Here is an 18893-nt window from a genome sequence, read left to right on the forward strand (position 1 = left end):
CAAAACAAAAAGTGGCAAAGAAGCACAAAAGGTAGCAGGACAAGACTCAAACAAACCAGGGTAAACTGAACCAAAACAGGATGAGAATTAACAGATGCAAATAAACACAGGGGCAAATCAACTAAGAGGATCGAACAGAGACTGAACAGAAGACCAAAACCTATATACACAAGGAGTTATTATAAACAGGACACAGGTGAAACACATGAGGAAATCAACTAAGGTGGGAAAACACAGGAAGTAAAAAATAACCACACACACAAGGAGAAAATCTTTCAAAATAAGAAAGGAACTAAAACACAACAGAAACTACAGACAGGATGTGACACCCAGTGCTGCAGTGTGGCTCTCTGATATGTTCCAATAGTTTTTGGACAACAACAGAACTCTATGGCACAGATTAATAAGCTATATCAGGCTTTGGATACACACACAATACTTCTTAATAGGATGAGTTCATTGTTAGTTTGGCTATGCACATTACATTTGTTGACAATAAGGAAAATACGTTAAAAATCTCCAGCCTTACCCTTTATCTCATTTTTAAGAACATGGATTTCTCAGAAGCGATTCATTCTTCTTGTAACAATTGTAACATTGCGTGAGGTGTTCCTCCTTTTTAAGGCAGCATGAGAGATCATGCATTGTAAAATGTATCTTTGAGATGCCTTTGTAATTTGTAATTTTGCTGGTTATTGCAACTGGTTAAGTGGTTATGCATAAACAAATATTATAGGTTTTATTTTATTTATAAAGGTTATTTGAATGCTACAGTTATGTGATTTATTTGCACATACTATTGAATTGTTGCTTTTTATCTAGAGGCAATGTTTTTGATACTCTTCTGACCCAGCTTATAGAGTCAAAAAGGTGATTGCAAGGCCCATTCAGAGTAACTCTGTCCATGTTTATCATGACTGTGCCATTTGATAATGAAATGGCTCTTGACTGCTGTTCCATTCTCAACAGATGTGAATGACCCTTATGTCACAAAAGAGCGATTAATTAAAAAAAAGGAAAATACTAAGATATTCTTCTCATGAGAATATTAACTTCTGCAGCCCTGTCCCCTCCTTCCTGTCCACTGCATTCTCGTGTGTTTGACTCATAGGCTAAAGCTTTGGAATTTTGAGTCAGTTCATGACAGAGCCAAGAGACTACAAAACTTTATTATTCTGTCCCAAAGCACCATGGGTTGGGTGTAGTGATGACCTCATTATGTTAAGAGAGCAGTACAACCCAGTCCAGGGACATTTTCTGATTACAGTCCCTGGAGTGCCTGGCCTCAGGGTGGAGGGGGGGCCCAGTTGGACACTGAGGTGGAATGTGAATTTGTGTTTTAAACAGATGGGGTTTTATGTAAGCCAAGTGTATAGTTATTTGGGCATATGTGTATATGCACACTTATAGCATAGTGCACACACATTGGATGAACAGCGGGTATGTTAAAATCGCATGGGAAATCTCAGTGTGAAGTTATGTGGCTTTATGAGCAACAATTAGCTTGTCATCATCTATTGCTTTATAGTGTTTACCTTGATCTAAATATAATACAGTAGCTGACAACTCCTCAAACTCAAAGATAAGTGTATTCCTTCTGTAGCCTCACTCCAGATGGATCAAGCCAGTGAACCAGTTACTGAAATGCTGGGATACACTGTGAGACAACTCAACACAAACTCCATAGTCACGGTCCTATCTGTCTTTCTAACATGTTGTGCTGGGTTGCTGCCATGCACTAAAAACACAAGCAGATGGGGAACAATGGGCTGCTGTTCTTGCATGGTCTATTTGTCTCCCAAGACAAAGAAATGTTGGGACTAAGGACAATACACACAACTGGGTGTCACAATGTTTACTTGCGGAGAAATGATTCATCATTAGAGATCATCACTTTCAGACTGCCCTGGCTTCAATTTTTTCTTTTATCAAAATGTTTAAGTCTCCACTTTAAAAAGTCTACACCTGTTTCATGTAATCTGGAATAGGAGATAGTGTTGTAACATTATTAATCTGAGAATTCATCTACCACAGCTGCATAGCATCAAAGGTCCATGTAATTCAGCAGTGTCTTACTGACCTGATGTGTTGTAATCCAATTTCCTTGGGAGAAATAACTTCTGGCTTTCAGTTATTACCTACTCATTTCAGACTGTAATTGTCCTGAAATTCAACAGACTAAGCCTGGAAATAACTTAATGTGTCTCCTATCTAAGCCTGTCCTGTTAGCTGATACAGTGATTTATGGAGGAGAAATTAATAGGGTTCTCTACCACAAGTGATTATTATAGTGATTATAAATATACTGTATGAATAAGTAGCCCTATGTAATGGTTAAAAAATTCTAAAAGTCATCATGCATTGTGAAAAAAATACATTTATGCATTTCTGTAAGAAGGAAAGTTTATGTTTTTAGCTATACAATTGTTAAAAAAAACATTTATAGTAGGTGTCTCCTAATTAATATTAATTCTCTTTAATTCATATCTAATTGGACTTAGTTGGGTGTATTACAGTTTATTATATGATAAAGGCTTTGACACATGACCATTTACTTACAGGTCAGGAAGTGCTATGTATGTGCTATGAAATTTTCTTTCAGCAATACTATTTTGTTCTTAACCTTGAATAAGTGCTCTGTGCTCCATAGCTCAGGGCAATATTCACAAAAGAACTAGCAGTGAAAGTTCCTAGTTAAGAGTTTAGTCTTAAGTTCACCAAGTAATTCACCAAGCCTCCACTTTACTAATGAATGGAGAAATAAACAGCATGGTATCACAGAGTTGGTACTGAGGTGAGTTCAACTATTACAGGGTCTTTTCCAGAAGAGAGGTAACAATGAAGCAGGAGATTGACAGACAGGTTGGTTCAGCATCCATGGTCATCCAGGCACACTACTGAAATATCAAGGTAAAGAGGGAGCTGAGCCTAAAGGCATACCTTATGATCATATCAATTCAAACATTATTTATGGTCATGAGCTCAGGGCAGAGGCCAAAATGAGTTTCCTTCATAGTGCATCTAAGGGCACCCTGAGGGACAGGGTGAGCAGCATAGATATGAAGCTGGCCTATACCTCTTTCTCATTAAGTTGCGAAGCCCAGTTGAGGTTATTCAGACATCTGATTAGGATACTTCCCTGTAGACATATTTTGGGCATGCCCAATTAGGAGAAAACCCTGGGGCAGACCCAGAACATGCATGCTTTAGTACATATCCCATCTGACATATAAAGCTTTGGGATTGCTGAATAAGAGCTGGAGGATGTGGCGGACTATCTTGCACAGTCTGCTGTCACTATGACCAAGACCTAGATGAGCAGTGGAAAACGAAGGGATGGATGGACATGCATGGGTTAATGTATTAATTTGGAGCAATTTACTGTCGGCTGTGATGTTCCTGAGACAGTTTTTGGTGGTATAAGGTGCCTGCAAGCACTGTGCTGCAGCTAGTTGGGAGGAAGGTTAGTTAATCTGGTCCAACCAAAACTCCAACATTCTTTTATGTGCTTTGGATGTAGCAGGAAAACACAGACCTATCACAAGTTACAGAAAAAAATAACATGTTTTTAGGACTTTCTTTGTGGTTATACACAAGGCTATTAATTCCATTGTATAAAATAATTCTAATGTTTGAAGGAATATTTAGCAAGTCTGTGATCATTGGCGCAAGAGGGACAGAAATTACCAAATGTAATTTTTCTTTCATTCTTACAGAGAAAATAACTCACAGTTGTGCTTCTGTTTCACTGATTAAGCCATGTTTTATAAGTGTAGGTAATAAAAACAAACATGTTTATAGTAAGCATATTGATGTCTGAGTTTTATTGTTTTGTAGAGTAGATAGACCATGTCACTGTACTGTGCTGTATCATCTGACAGAGCATCAAATGTTTACCTGCTGCTCCTGTCCACTTGCATCTTCTTCCGCTTCACACAGCTGCAGCTGCATGCTCTCCTTTCTCAGGATTGCTACATCAGTTGCTTGTGCAATTGAAAGGCTTTCTCCGTAGCTAATTAAGTCGTGCGTAGAAGCGTCTTTTGGCTCAGAGAAGATGGCCATTATTATTCCTGCAGTGTCATTGTTTTTGTATTCAAAGCAATGCTGAAAAGTAAAAGTAACAAAGTACATTACCTTTAGTTAGGTAGCAGGAGACCTCAAAACATGCAGACTGTAAAAGTGTAGGTGAGATGAAGTGATGGGCGAGTAGGTCAAATTACAATAAATGGATACATATTTAACTTCATATAGACTTCATTTATTCTAACTTGTAGAATTCTTAGGGATCTGTTTGCAGTAGTACTGCTGAGTAAGTGATATTAACTTGATTATTCACTTTTTATTGTGTTTCTCAGGAATAGAAGGAGTAGGGAATCCCATACTCATCAGGCTCATCTCATATTCTTTGTTTTGCCCCTTGCAATAGGCCTTTTCACAACATTTTTGACATATCAAAGCAAAAGAGACACAAAGGTAAACAATACAATGAATTATGGCTAAATTCCATGTAGCCGCTTCAGTTTCAGGCTCGCTGCCACACTGCCATGACTTATAATCAAAGTCAAAGTGTCTGCTGACAGATTCATTCAGTCCAGACCTGACAGCTAACAACATTTCCATCCTAAACCTGTCTTGAGTCTGATGTCACTGTTTTAGAGCAATCCCACCCAACTCTCAACTTTTCCAAGGGATAAATGCCACTGTTCCATCAGATAAATCATATTTATCTTGACTCCTGACAAGATGTTCAAACACTTCTGGACCAGATACAGAAAATGTAACATATGTAATGACATGCTGAGTGTTGCTGCCAGAAAAATCAATACCATCTCTGCCCCTTAATACTACATTTTGTTTACTACTATGACTGCAGGAGTTGCTGAGATAGCATTTGCCATTAATGTTGCTGGTGTATACTTAAACCCATACTCAAGTAATGTCTGCTGTCAAAGACCTATTGGTAGAAAGCCTCTCATGCTCGTGACTTTCTTTGTCTTTTTTAAAATAGTGAAATAGTGATATTTTTCATGTAAACGTAATAATAATAAATGTGTGGAATAGTATTAAATATTAGATTGTGATCCAGTTAAAGACACCATGTTCTGCTTGTAAACAAAGAAGGGTGCAGATGAAAAGATTAATAAAAAATAAAACTAAAAACTAAATCTTGCTGCATGCTATTGAAAAACACTTAATGATTTCTGTCGAAATAGAGCATAAAACACCAAACCCAATTTAAAAGTGCTGAACTTGGGCTTTTACCCAGTTGCTTAAACTGATTGGTGTTGCTTTTATTTTTCACAATGTCAGTGACTGAATACACTTGACAAAATTTTGTGAAGTATGCAGCAGAGAAAATGATTGTCTCAGTAGTTTTTTTCAGTGATAGACAGATTTATTTTCAACCAGCCTGTACAGAATGCATCTCTGCACTGACTCCATAGTGCTTTTAAAAAAAATTGTATATTCCCTCTTAACTTTGTATGCAATAATATTAAAAACAAACAAAAAAAACATCAAATCAACATCAAATATTGATCCAACTCAAGCTTCTATAAAAAAAATTGCACTTATCACGTCTGTTATATTGAGTTGTTCGTTTATATTTTGTCCTTTTCAAGCTTGGACCTATTTTTTTTTTTATCTCTACAGTAAATACACTCCTCCTGACTGTAGTTTTGCTGTAATATACTCTCTTTGTAACAAAGATATATTGTTATTATGACTATTACTACAGTTGAAATTGGCAGGCTCCCTGTAAAAATATGGCAAAGCTCAGAAATCCTCCCTACAATATGTTCACTGGCAGGGCGCATCCTCCTACCAGGAATCACGCATGCGTCAAACGCTTGAGACGCTCTGATTTGACAACCCTGGCATCCACCACACAGCCCACTATATCGCAAGGCTTCCCCGTCACTAGCGCACCATCGTCTGCACCTGCTTGCTCTGTTGTTGTGGTTGGAGTGCTGGGAGGGGTCATTATTTAGCAGGGCGAACTGTGGGAGGAGGAGGAGGAGGCATTTTCGAGACGCCGACAAAAAAGCGTGTAGCCTCAGATTCAGCACCACAGGATTGAGGAAAGCGTCCGGATTCAGGCGATTTTCACTGTTCACTGTGGGTTAACTAAAGAGGAGGGACACCATATTTTTTGGGGGAATACACAGTTAAGACAAGCGAACTCACACTTTGTGGACCTGCAAGAGGTGTCATCTCCAACGGTTTAAAGGTGCGTGATGCTAGTTTAGTTGGATGCTGTGGTTTCTCATCTGGGTGTTTTTTTTGGTTGCTAGCAGCCTGGTAGCATTTACACTTGCTGCACTGACTGACACCACTATGCTGCTACGTTAGCTTAGGCGAGGTCTGGCTTTTCATTCATCATTGTGCTTTAGCTTTAAAATAAATAAATCCATGCACCGCAACACTTTAGAGTCATTTCACCACCACAGGCGTCCACAGCGTTTATTTTCCGAGCAGATGTAGCTACTCTCGATAGCTATAATCTCAGAGTCGCCCCACTTTGCTAACGTTATATTAACCACACACGCCGAGCCCTGCTATCCAGTGAGCCCGGTGCTGAAAGCCTGCTCCGACCGACCTAACGCGAGCCTCTTCGGCACAGACAAGCTAGGTTGCTATGCTAGTGTAGAGGCTAAGCTAACTGACACCGGCCACTTCCATGCCAGTAAAAAATTACGGGTCACACATCTGTATTTACGGCTGTCTAAACACTCATGGGCTCAGTAGTAAAGCCGAAATGTCATTTACAAATATAAGAACAGGTAAGCGCTGTCTCTTTGCATATTTGCAACGCTCTTAAATTTCTTTTGTGTGGTAATTTTGCCTCTTTGTTTAATGGTCATACTCACGAAGGGTTTAAGTAAACTACCCACTCGTTTTCTGAAAACATTGAATAACACGTACGTTAACTGTATTATTATGATTGTTATTATTTTGCTGTGTTCATGGTAAGGAATTTGTAATCTTCTTGCTTAGCTCCGTATTTTTAAATCGCGAAGTACACAGCACTGCCTTGCCTCACCCTATAAGTGTAGTTTAAGTAAACTGGCAGGCTGCGTAAAAGAAACATACAGGCAATTCAAGCTCATCATCTAGTGCACCATCACAGCAAGAAAAAAAAAAGTGGATTCAGTGTGAGCATAATCAACTAAAGCCTGGTCAGTTTGTTATCCATAGCTTACGTGGGTATCTGCTTTCTCTTGTTTCATTTGGGTTATTATTATCCCCCTATTCATTATCTGTTTTGTCTGAATGGTAAATGATCAATACAGTTCGTGTGTTTGCGCTGTAGTGGACTAAGTGGGCTTGTTTACATACATGCAACATTCAGGCTAGTCTGCATTACTCTATAGCAGGAGTCCGACTAAAGCGTTTGTGACCCGGTGAAGTTTGCCACACTCCCTTCTTGTAACTGGAGATATGTAATCCCAGAGGCCTGTAGGGGTCACATAGTGGCTGTATTTAGAATCTGAACTTTTGATTGGCAAGGGGGCATGCTCAGCCTCACTGGCATGGGCCATATGTTTCCCTTGTTCTTTTATTAGGCTGAATGCACAGCCTGCAACAAGATGAGACAATATGGTTTTCAGTGGAAAACATATGCTCTTATCTTGGTGTGTTGTGTGCTGTATCTTTAAGCTTTTGAGTTTTAGAGAAGAATTATTTTAGAGTAAAGCAAGTTATTTGCTTTCAGTCATAAGCCCCTTTCACACATACACTGCAACCCTGACATTCCGGACATTACTCAGTGGAGCTGCATGTGTGAACGCATCGTCCAAATCAGTCGGACCAAACATTAAATGGACCTAACACTGACAGCACCCTAGTACAAAAGCTGTGTAATGTGTGATTGAGCCCATGTGTGAATACAGTAGTGAATTCTTGGGAGAATTTTCAGCAAGCGAGTGGGCTACAACGACTTGCTACTGCAAGTGCAACAAAGTCCAGCAGTAAGGGAGACAGTATGAGCAATTTATTAAACAACTGTTTAACAAGCAGAACATAAACTTAAATGAGATAGCTTTACACACAGCCTGTCCCAGGCCGTACCTTTAACCACCTCCGCTGTTATGTAGAAAAGTTAAGGACACATAGTCACAGAGCCGGATCAACGTCTATGTAAAAAGGACAGCTGTTACACATTACGCCTCTGTATCCGGAACGCTGGCATACTATATTAAAAACACACACAGGTCAGAATTATGCCCGCTTTGTTTGGTTCAGTGTAAAAACTGAACCAAGTAAAAAAATGGCGGCTAAATGATGGATATTTGCAGCTATAATGCAGGATCTCTGTATAAAAGAGTGGTTAACTCCCCTGTCATCCACAGCTGCTATTTTACATATGTGATACAATGTCTGCTATACAGCCTTATCATTCAACATTCATCACTCACTATACAGTTAAAAAAGTACTGCATAAGTCTGCAACTAGCGATTATTTTTTCATATTTGATTAGTCTGTCGATCATTAATAGATCAATCATTTAGTCAAAAAATGTTGCCATCATAATTTCCCATGGCCCAAGGTGATGTCTTTAATTTTCACTTCTGTCCAACCAGTCATCTAATACTCAAAGATATTACATTTCCAATTACATACAAGGGATAAAATAAGGAAATTGTCATATTTGAGGAGAAACGTGGAACAAGCTACTTTCTGGCATTTTTGCTTGTTAAAGGTCTTCAATTTTCTGTTGAGTGTATAATTGATTTATAGATTATGGTGGCATAATTTTTTCCCCCAATCCTTCCATCCCATTTCCCATCTTTGACATAACAGAAAAAAACAGCATGATCAGTAAAACATTTTATTGTTGTAACTTTGCTTGATAAAAACTCTGTATACTACATATAGCATATGGAAATTCTTGACTAGACAAAGACAAGGCAAGTGCTCTGATTCCAGACTGTCAAGCATGGACAGACTTTTTTCTGCCCTTTGGGAAATAACTGCACATGTGTATCGCTGTCTAACCGTCTGCTTATGCAAGGCTTATTTGTTTAACCTTTAGGATAATCTTTCTGTTATTTTACAGTACACTGCATCCCTCTTTTGTAGCTGTGTGCATATTGTTGTCAGCCTGACGGAATATGTGAATAACCACTTATTTCATTGATTGTAAAATGACCTTGGTTCAAGCCAGTTCCTCCTTATTTTCAGCTCACACTGTATATAGCAAATCTCCTATTCCTCATTCTTTCACATGATGCCAGATTGCCACCTGCCACCTGTATGCAATGATCTAAATGTTTTGGGCTCACTTGCTGCATGTCATTTGCAGTATGAAGCCTGTTTGTGTTACTGTGGATAAGGGCAACCAATAATTCATGGGTGAGACCATCCAATCAATGGCAGTCTGAGTGCATTGTGTTCCCTGTCTCCTGGGAGAGGAAGCAATATTGGCTTTACACCATGGAACCCCCCTGTTGTTGTGCAGAGCACAGCTTTAAGGTAGCCATGGTAGCCCCACTAACTGGAACAGGACTGCCTCTCCTCTTAGGTCGTCTCTCACTCCAGCTCTTGCACAAATGTTTGATACTGTTTAAGAGATGAGAGATCAGGCGATAGGAACAACACAGAACAATCAGTAGTTGTGCCACGCTTGTCTACCTCATCAATTTCAACTCGCCTAACCCCAGGATTTATATTACCTTATGTTTCAATGGGGAACTGCATTGGACTGACAGCAAACACTCTCTGAGTGCTAGATTAATTTGCTGTTTCAGTTATGTTTATGTAGTCAACATTGGACTATTAAGAAAAAAAGGAAAGAGCACTTTATTGTTTGGGGGGGGGGGGGGGGGGGGGGGGGGGGGAAGACACAATAAAGTAGATGATCCAGCAGTGCTTGAAAGTATAGTGTCAGCAGTAGATTGGCACAGCTAGAAAGAATGAGGTTATATTGTTAAGATCCTTTTCATGTCTGTAAGTCTGCCTAAGACCAAAACCACACCCACAATGCTCAACAAAAGAGCTGTTTAAGTTTATATTGTCATAGCCTCGCTTTATTCTCTACAGGACTATCATTAAAAAATCAATCCATCCACGCATCCATCCATTATTCTGGGTAGTCTGTGGATGGGTGTGGTTGAAAAGCATTTCACCAGGACTCTGCTCACAAAGCATTGAGAAGCATCAGCAGTCACGCTGATGTTCTGTCTGTTTTAATTAACTTAATAGAATATAAATAAATTAAAAGTGGTGTGTGCAAAAATGTACTTGTACACCCCTGTGAGCCACAATTTGACTTCTTTCGAAAAATGTAATCAAAATGTAATATCTTCTGCTGCTGATTTTGTATTCAGGTTACAGCCAAATTTCTAACATCATTCATAACTATAGAAAATATGCCCTTTTGGCCAACAGATGCAGATACTTTACAGATTTTGTGTTGTTGGGTAGATCCAATTGGAATGTAAGGTTCACTTGATCATTTTCTGATGCGACGTCATGTAACCTATCGCCACAGTGATCTTCTGTATGTCTTGGATTGTTGTCATGTAGCTTACCTGTAGTTATCTCTACTGTATTTATTCAAGGTTTAGTAGTCTGTAGCCAGTACCAATAAACAAGCTGGTCAGTTTCATGTGATGACTGAATTGTATAACATGAGCAAAACTCTTGGTGGCCTAATGTTTTGTCTCACAGCCCCAGAGAAGTAGAGACCATGTCTTACCATATCTGACTGTACAGCATAATGACTTAAGCTGAATTTCTTAGGTCTTTTTGTGTCCTGAAAACCTTATTGTTGGCATGTTTGAGTATATATTGAATTTAGTTTTAGCATAAAATATGTATCTGCAGGTAGTGTTTTGAAAGCTAGATGTTTAAATGTTACTGTTTCTACTTTAAAAGTAGGATCAACTGATGTGTTTTTTTCAGGGCCAATACCAATTATCAAGTAATCAAGAGGACTGATAACTGATATGAAGAATTGATATACATTTGCAGTAAAAATGAAAATCATGGTGTCAAAATTCAGAACACACGATTTTAATGTATCATTATGCAGAGACAGCTTCAGGACACACTTCAGTAATGTTACTAGTAGTTGTAGTCAATTAAAAAGGGCCCCTTTTTAATAAGCTGCTCTTTTGAAGTATTTGGTGGGAGAGGAAGATCTGCAATTGTAATTTTATTTAGTCTGTTATTGTTGTTGAAATCAACTGAAGGAGCATTGTCAGAGACAGGTCTATTTTTTTATTAAATAAAGGCTCATCCTCATCCAATCCAGGCACACCGCTCCCCCTGCCTTCCTCAGAGCAGTCAACCTAGAAGAAACCCTGATATGGAAGCAGCCATGTGTCCAAAGCACTCCCTTATTTAACTTTGAGATTGTTGTTGATCGGTTATTGTTGGAAATCTTTTAAAATAGCCAAGCATGCAAACCAAAAACCTCCCTTTACAAAAATGAAGTTGTTCTTTGATAACAACTTTAATTAAGGGGAGAAATTACCTTGGGTAAAGTTTGAGTCTTATCAGTGGAAAACACGTACAGAGAGAGAGAGAGCGGAAGAAGTAAAAATTTGTCAGCGAGCAGACAGCCTCTTTTCCCAGAGAGATGCAACTGAGGTGCCACTGCCAAGATTTTTCACCACTGTTTTAATGGTTTTTTTTGTTGGCCTCCCACAGATTTCATACTCTCTGGGGAAAAGTTACTGATTTTGATAAGATTGAATTACAAATAGTGTTTTTCTTGGTGGCCCTGTTAGTTCTCACTGTCTGAACTGTCAGCAGAGCCTTTCTTCATATGTACAAGCTGAAGCACCTGGGCTAATTCCCAAAATTGATTTTAATTTATTTATTATGTGGATCAGTCCATTGCCTTTTTAGGGGGGGGGTAAGAATTCATGTTATTCATGCAAATAAGGATGTCATGAAATGTTTTATGAGCCTTTTTAAAGTTAGAGTTGGAGAGTCATGGTCAGACAGTTGTCCAGATGAGACATTGTCATTGTCAGACATTGTCATTGCTAGAATAATCAAAACTAATGTTTACTTATTTTATTTAAGATTCAAAAAACTTTGTCTGTCACATAGTAACTGAAATTCCTCTCTGACACGGCTCAGTCAAAGACAAAGGTAGACAAGCATAATATCGATGCAGAAACAGTAAAAAAATCAAAGTAAAACACTGTAGTAAAATAAATCATGAATGCTAACATCAGTGCTCTAACATCTGCCTCAACATTATGTTTAAGCTGTACTTAATTTGAAACTGATATTGTAGTAAACCTACATTTAGATGTGTGTAAAATACTAAAGACACACTATTATTCTGGATAATTGTGATTATGATATGAAAAATGTGTGTCTTGTTGCCCATTTACTACAAAATAGATCTTTTTTTTTTTTAACCTATTAAGATGTAAAATTTCAAGGAGGGTTAGCATTGGTGCAGATTGTAAAACTGGACAAGAGCATATTTCATAAACTAGCTTATGTCTGCTTCAACAGCAATGACTCACTTCAGTAGAAACAGGCATCTGGTGAATTGTGTAGATGTAGCATGTAGGCATTAATGAGTGGGCACTAACAATGCAGTTTAGTGAACTGTGCGTAATTTACGTGCAAACATTCAGGGTCATCACTTGCACAACATTGTTTTTTCTAGCTATCTAGCTATGAGAGGTCATGTTGCCACACTCCTGGTAGCAGAATACTTTCTCTCAACCTCTTCTGTGTTTTTATCCTTCATTGTGGCACCTTATTGTTGTGATTCTTTCAAAAACAAATCTGTGTAGAGGGCATTTAAGTCTCTCTTCATCTCAGTTGCTCTGTCCTCCTGAAGCCTCATTTGTCTCTCCCATTCGCCGTCTCTCGTCACCCCCACCATAGACTACATCTGGGACCAGTATGGGCCCCAAGTACTATCCCAGCCCCTCCCCCACAGTGTGTGTGTTCTTTCTTGGTGCATTAACTTTTCTATTGTTAGGTGACTGCTTTTCTTCTCTCCTCTTACAGAAAATCTATGCTGACCAGGGGTGATTCTAACATTTGACATCAGGGGCTTAGCCTAGAAGCGTGGAGTTGGGGGCTGGGAACATTTTAAATTCAAAACTTAAATTCATATGTTTCGTACAGTTTAAAGTGAACCTCTTGAGTCAAGATAAGATAGATATTTTCTATAAATAAACCAAAAACTGGGGTGTTAAAGGCTTAGTATGTGCCAGCTGCTCACTGCTTTTCCTAGAAATGCCTGGCAGTGCAATAAGTGCAGCCATTTTTCAGTGTCTTCAACCACTTCCTTAGAAATATGTTTCTGCCGTGTACTTTCTCATATTCCCTGTTCTACTTTTTCTGTGTAAATACATTGCCTCAGTTTTGCTCATTGTCGGGCAAGCAGCTGTTAATGAGCTGCCGGTAAAATTTCAGTTCTAATAAAGCAGTTTTGATTAACAAGTTGTGATTTGCTATGCGTGTACATTTACGACCACTAGCATGCAAGCAAGATTATAGAGAAACGTGCCTATTTGTCTATATCAGTCCTGCCCCCAAAAGCTGTATGTGAATGTCCGTGCATGCTAAGCTGAGAGGTAATAATTGATAACAAAACACAATAATTGCATTGATTGGAGAGACAGGGGACATCCTCATTAGACGGGCTACTTCGGAAAACACCATAAAACATCAGTGGTAGCAATTTGATGATTGTGCAGTAAATATTAAAAAGTAATCTGAAAGCGCTTAATTTTCCATGTATGTCACACAGATGTTTATGGGCTTAATAAATGAATAAATAAATGAATGATATTTACTTACATTATGATTTTTTACAGCAGATGCATTGCAAACACTGAAAGGGGTCATGTTTTCAGAGTAACATATGAATCAGATTGCTGTCAGAAACTCATCCCATTTCATGAAGCTGATTCTGAGAGGACATAACAATTCAGTGTAGCACTTGTTTAACTTAAAAATAAACCGACATTGCATATTTTTCAGTGATTTGAACTGACCTCCCAAAAGACACACAACACAGCTGTGTGTTTTTTTTTTAATGTTCACAGCTCAAAATTATTTATATGTATTGGTTTGAAATACAGTACATGTTACAACACAGCAGATGGCTGCTCTTTTTTTCTGTAGCATGATAAATTCAGGATTAATATCACCATAAGCAGCAACAAAAGGCGTTTTAAGTCATGTTAAGCTTTTTATATTGCCCAAAATAACACATTTACATTTTGTACAGCCATGGATGGGAACAGAGGCAGTTATATTCTGTCAAAAAAATACACATCTGACAGGACTATTTAAGCCTCTGAGTTTTGTGTGTGTATGCATGTTTCAGTTCGTCTTTTATACCGTATAACCATGTGCCACTTTCACACACAAATCCCTGTGTCTGATGGGGGATTATGAACATGTATTCACCCTTTGCTTGACCCATTTATTCTAGACTGCAGTCATGGGTTAATCCCAGGACACTAGTGTGTTTAACTCATTATTATACGGTCACGTATTACATCCATGACATTATTCAGTGATGAGACCCAAACTTGGAAATGTAGTTTCAACACATTTTGGCTTACTTAAGTATAAATCACATTATTATTTGTATTATTATTATGATTCTGATTATTAATAATAATCATAATAATGCATTTGCACTGTACTCAAAGTGATTATTATCTTAGATACCTTTAGAAATAGCCTATGTGCAAAACAATTACAGAAAATGTGCTTGCTGCAGTGATTATTTACAGTTGAAATTTAATATGGCAGGTGAATGAGCAAAGTGGTGTTATTTCATACTGTTCCTGTTTTTTGGTCACAATATGGAGATTTAATGCAGCAACCTGTTCTCTACAATCATATCCAATTATCTGTGAGATTTATAGGAAAATACATTTTTGGTTAAGAGGGTCATAAGTCACTGTCAGGATCCACTATATGACTAGCAATTCTATAATCATTTCAGTTTAACTAACTGTATAGTTATTAAACAAACCTGTGTTCACATAAATAAAAACTGAGCATTGTCAGCTGAGTAAAAAACTGTCTTAGAGCAGGGCTGCAAAGCTAGGTCAGAAGACATCCCAGTCATGCATTAATATCCTGTCACTGCATTTGTGAATGAATTTTAGAAGCTCCTTGATTTAAAAAATCAAAATCAAATTCTGCATATCAGTAGTGTTAAACAAACAGATGTCAAATTGGTGCTCATAAGTTTATACTTTGAAAGAAAGTTGAAGAAACCAGACAGTTAATTGTGGTTTTGAACTAATCTTTATGGTCAGAACATGACAAACATTTATTTCCAGACAGCAGAAATTTCACAAATCTGAGGTAGAATATTCAAAAATATTATATTGAAATAAATCATTTTTCAACATCAGCTTCCTCGCTGATCCCACAATTGTTTACATGCTGTTCAGATCTGCAAGTTACTTAGAGGCCATTGCTAACTGCTAAGCTATCTCTCCCTCTAACACTCCTGTGCTCTCTCTGTGTCTTATTTTAAGCTATTTCTCTGCCTCCTATAGTGATAATGGCATGTGTATAAATATAGTTTATTTGTTGTGCTGGAGGCGAGACTCAGTCAATTAAAGCTCCGCTACATGGAAACCCAGTCGTTAGCTGCTGTAGTTAGCCAGCCCCCAGTAGCTGCTGTGAGCCAACCAGTTTAGCTCCTACTCTCCCCCTGCCAGTTTAATTATATGGAACATCTGTTACATTTCTATCAAGGAAAATTAAATTGAGATAATTATTGTTATTGTTTTATCGCACTGCCCTAAGTAAAGATGCAATGTGGAGATTTTGTGTAATCATACAAAATCCATGTTTACATTCACTGTTTCTCACCCAAACACATTGTGTGTATCATTGAGTTCCTTTGGTATAAAATATTTGCAAGGGTGACTTTTTAAATATTTTAAATCCTGCCTTGTTTACATACATGTTTACTAGTCAGCAGTCTTCTTGCTTGCCTTTGTTGGCACATTACTACATATGTTAGCATGCTATCACTGTCTGTTTATCAGTAGAATGGTGTGCATATGTGTTCTTATCCCCATAGTGCTCCAAATCATTAAAAATTCCACAGGGCACCTTTAACACCTTGTTCCTGCTCTTAATCTCTAGTTGGACATGTAAAGTAAGAGTGGGAGAACATTTGATAAGATTCTTGCAAGGTTGGGAATTTCATCTTGGCTAAGTAATTAACACAATTATTTAAAACTCGATCAGTTTGGCACAAAACATTTGATTACAGTGGAAAGCTATCCTGCCTTCCCCTTTGGCATTTCTATCTTGACACAGATACATTGCTGTGTAGTTGTCGTACAAGAGGGATTTACCTTTAATAGCTCTCCAAAGGGAAGTTTGAATGATATTTGCTGTAACAGCGCATAGCCATGCATTTAAGAGTTCATCTTGGGGATTAGTTGGGAGGTACCCAAGTGTATGCTTTGATTGCAACCAGAACACTCCACCCAGCGTACACTCATCTTCTGCTTTGAAATTCCCATTTTTGGCATTCAGGCTTACTCCGACCCTTATTTTTTCACTTATCAGCCTGTCACAATCACAGCTATGTTCACTTAAACACATCGTAAAAGTTGAATGAATGAAGACATGAATGATAGAAACTAGGGTTGGGCGATGTCCAGGATTTGGACGATCTTCAAAGCAAAACATCGTGATGGCCGATGGCATCGGCGGGGGGGGGGGGTATTTCATACCAATTTTTGACAATGGATGACATTTTGCACCTCAAGACTACGTTTACTCTCACTGACTTTGTATCAAACATGTATCATTTGAGAGGAATTCATCCTCAAAGTTCCTTCTTTTGCATTGGAAAACGGCACTATGTGCAATATTGACACTACTGTGAAATCCCTTTGATCCATAATTTCTGACAAAAGTTGATACACTTGACCTCAGGACCATCCTAACTGTTAACTCAGTCAGTATCAAGCATATTTACTGTATCATTTTTGAGAAATTCTGCCTCAAAGGTCCTTCTTTTGCATTGAAAAAAGGCCACATGCTCTATATTTATTCTACTGTAAAATCCCTTTGATCCATAATTTCTGACAAAGGTTAATACACTTGACCCCAGGACCATCCTAACTGTTCACTCACTCTGTATCAAGCATATTTACTGTATCCTTTTTGAGAAATTCAGCCTCAAAGTTCTTTCTTTTCTTGCATTGGAAAACGGCACTATGTGCAATATTTACTTTACTGTAAAATCCCTTTGATCCATAATTTCTGACAAAGGTTAATACACTTGACCCCAGGACCATCCTGACTGTTCACTCGGTCAGTATCAAACATATTTACTGTATCATCTTTGAGAAATTCAGCCTCAAAGTTCCTTTTTTTGCATTGGAAAACTGCACTATGTGCAATTATGCCTCATGCTCTATATTTATTCTACTGTAAAATCCCTTTGATCCATAATTTCTGACAAAGGTTAATACACTTAACCCCAGGACCATCCTGACTGTTCACTCACTCTGTATCAAGCATATTTACTGTATCATTTTTGAGAAATTCAGCTTCAAAGTTCCTTTCTTTGCATTGAAAAAAGGCAGTATGTGCAATCATGCCTCATGCTCTATATTTATTCTACTGTAAAATCCCTTTGATCCATAATTTCTGACAAAGGTTAATACACTTGACCCCAGGACCATCCTAACTGTTCACTCACTCTGTATCAAGCATATTTACTGTATCCTTTTTGAGAAATTCAGCCTCAAAGTTCTTTCTTTTCTTGCATTGGAAAACGGCACTATGTGCAATATTTACTTTACTGTAAAATCCCTTTGATCCATAATTTCTGACAAAGGTTAATACACTTGACCCCAGGACCATCCTGACTGTTCACTCGGTCAGTATCAAACATATTTACTGTATCATCTTTGAGAAATTCAGCCTCAAAGTTCCTTTTTTTGCATTGGAAAACTGCACTATGTGCAATTATGCCTCATGCTCTATATTTATTCTACTGTAAAATCCCTTTGATCCATAATTTCTGACAAAGGTTAATACACTTAACCCCAGGACCATCCTGACTGTTCACTCACTCTGTATCAAGCATATTTACTGTATCATTTTTGAGAAATTCAGCTTCAAAGTTCCTTTCTTTGCATTGAAAAAAGGCAGTATGTGCAATCATGCCTCATGCTCTATATTTATTCTACTGTAAAATCCCTTTGATCCATAATTTCTGACAAAGGTTAATACACTTGACCCCAGGACTATCCTAACTGTTCACTCACTCTGTATCAAGCATATTTACTGTATCATTTTTGAGAAATTCAGCCTCAAAGTTCCTTTTTTTGCATTGGAAAACTGCACTATGTGCAATCATGCCTCATGCTCTATATTTATTCTACTGTAAAATCCCTTTGATCCATAATTTATGACAAAGGTTAATACATTTGACCCCAGGACCATCCTGACTGTTCACTCACTCAGTATCAAGCATATTTACTGTATCATTTTTGAGAAATTCTGCCTCAAAGTTCTTTCTTTTGCATTGAAAAAAGGCCTCATGCTCTATATTTATTCTACTGTAAAAATCCATTTGATCCATAATTTCTGACAAAGCTTAATACACTTGACCCCAGGACCATCCTAACTGTTCACTCACTCAGTATCAAGCATATTTACTGTATCATTTTTGAGAAATTCAGCTTCAAATTTCCTTTCTTTGCATTGAAAAAAGGCACTATGTGCAATCATGCCTCATGCTCTATATTTATTCTACTGTAAAAGCCCTATGATCCATAATTTCTGACAAAGGTTAATACTATTGACCCAAGGACCACCCTGACTGTTCACTCACTCAGTATCAAGCATATTTACTGTATCATTTTTGACAAATTCAGCTTCAAAGTTCTTTCTTTTGCAT

General features: G+C 37.9%; 1 protein-coding gene across 1 annotated transcript in view; it reads left to right on the forward strand.

The window, feature by feature from the left end:
- The first annotated feature begins 6200 nt into the window (after positions 1-6200).
- Positions 6201-18893, forward strand: part of ctnna2 (catenin (cadherin-associated protein), alpha 2) — a 338533-nt gene continuing 325840 nt past the window's right edge. The window contains exon 1 of the mRNA XM_062427945.1: positions 6201-6229. The gene's annotated coding sequence lies outside the window, so the exon portion shown is untranslated. The remainder of the gene's footprint in view (positions 6230-18893) is intronic.

This window comes from Scomber scombrus, chromosome 2, assembly GCF_963691925.1.
Source record: "Scomber scombrus chromosome 2, fScoSco1.1, whole genome shotgun sequence".
Lineage (NCBI taxonomy): Eukaryota > Metazoa > Chordata > Actinopteri > Scombriformes > Scombridae > Scomber > Scomber scombrus.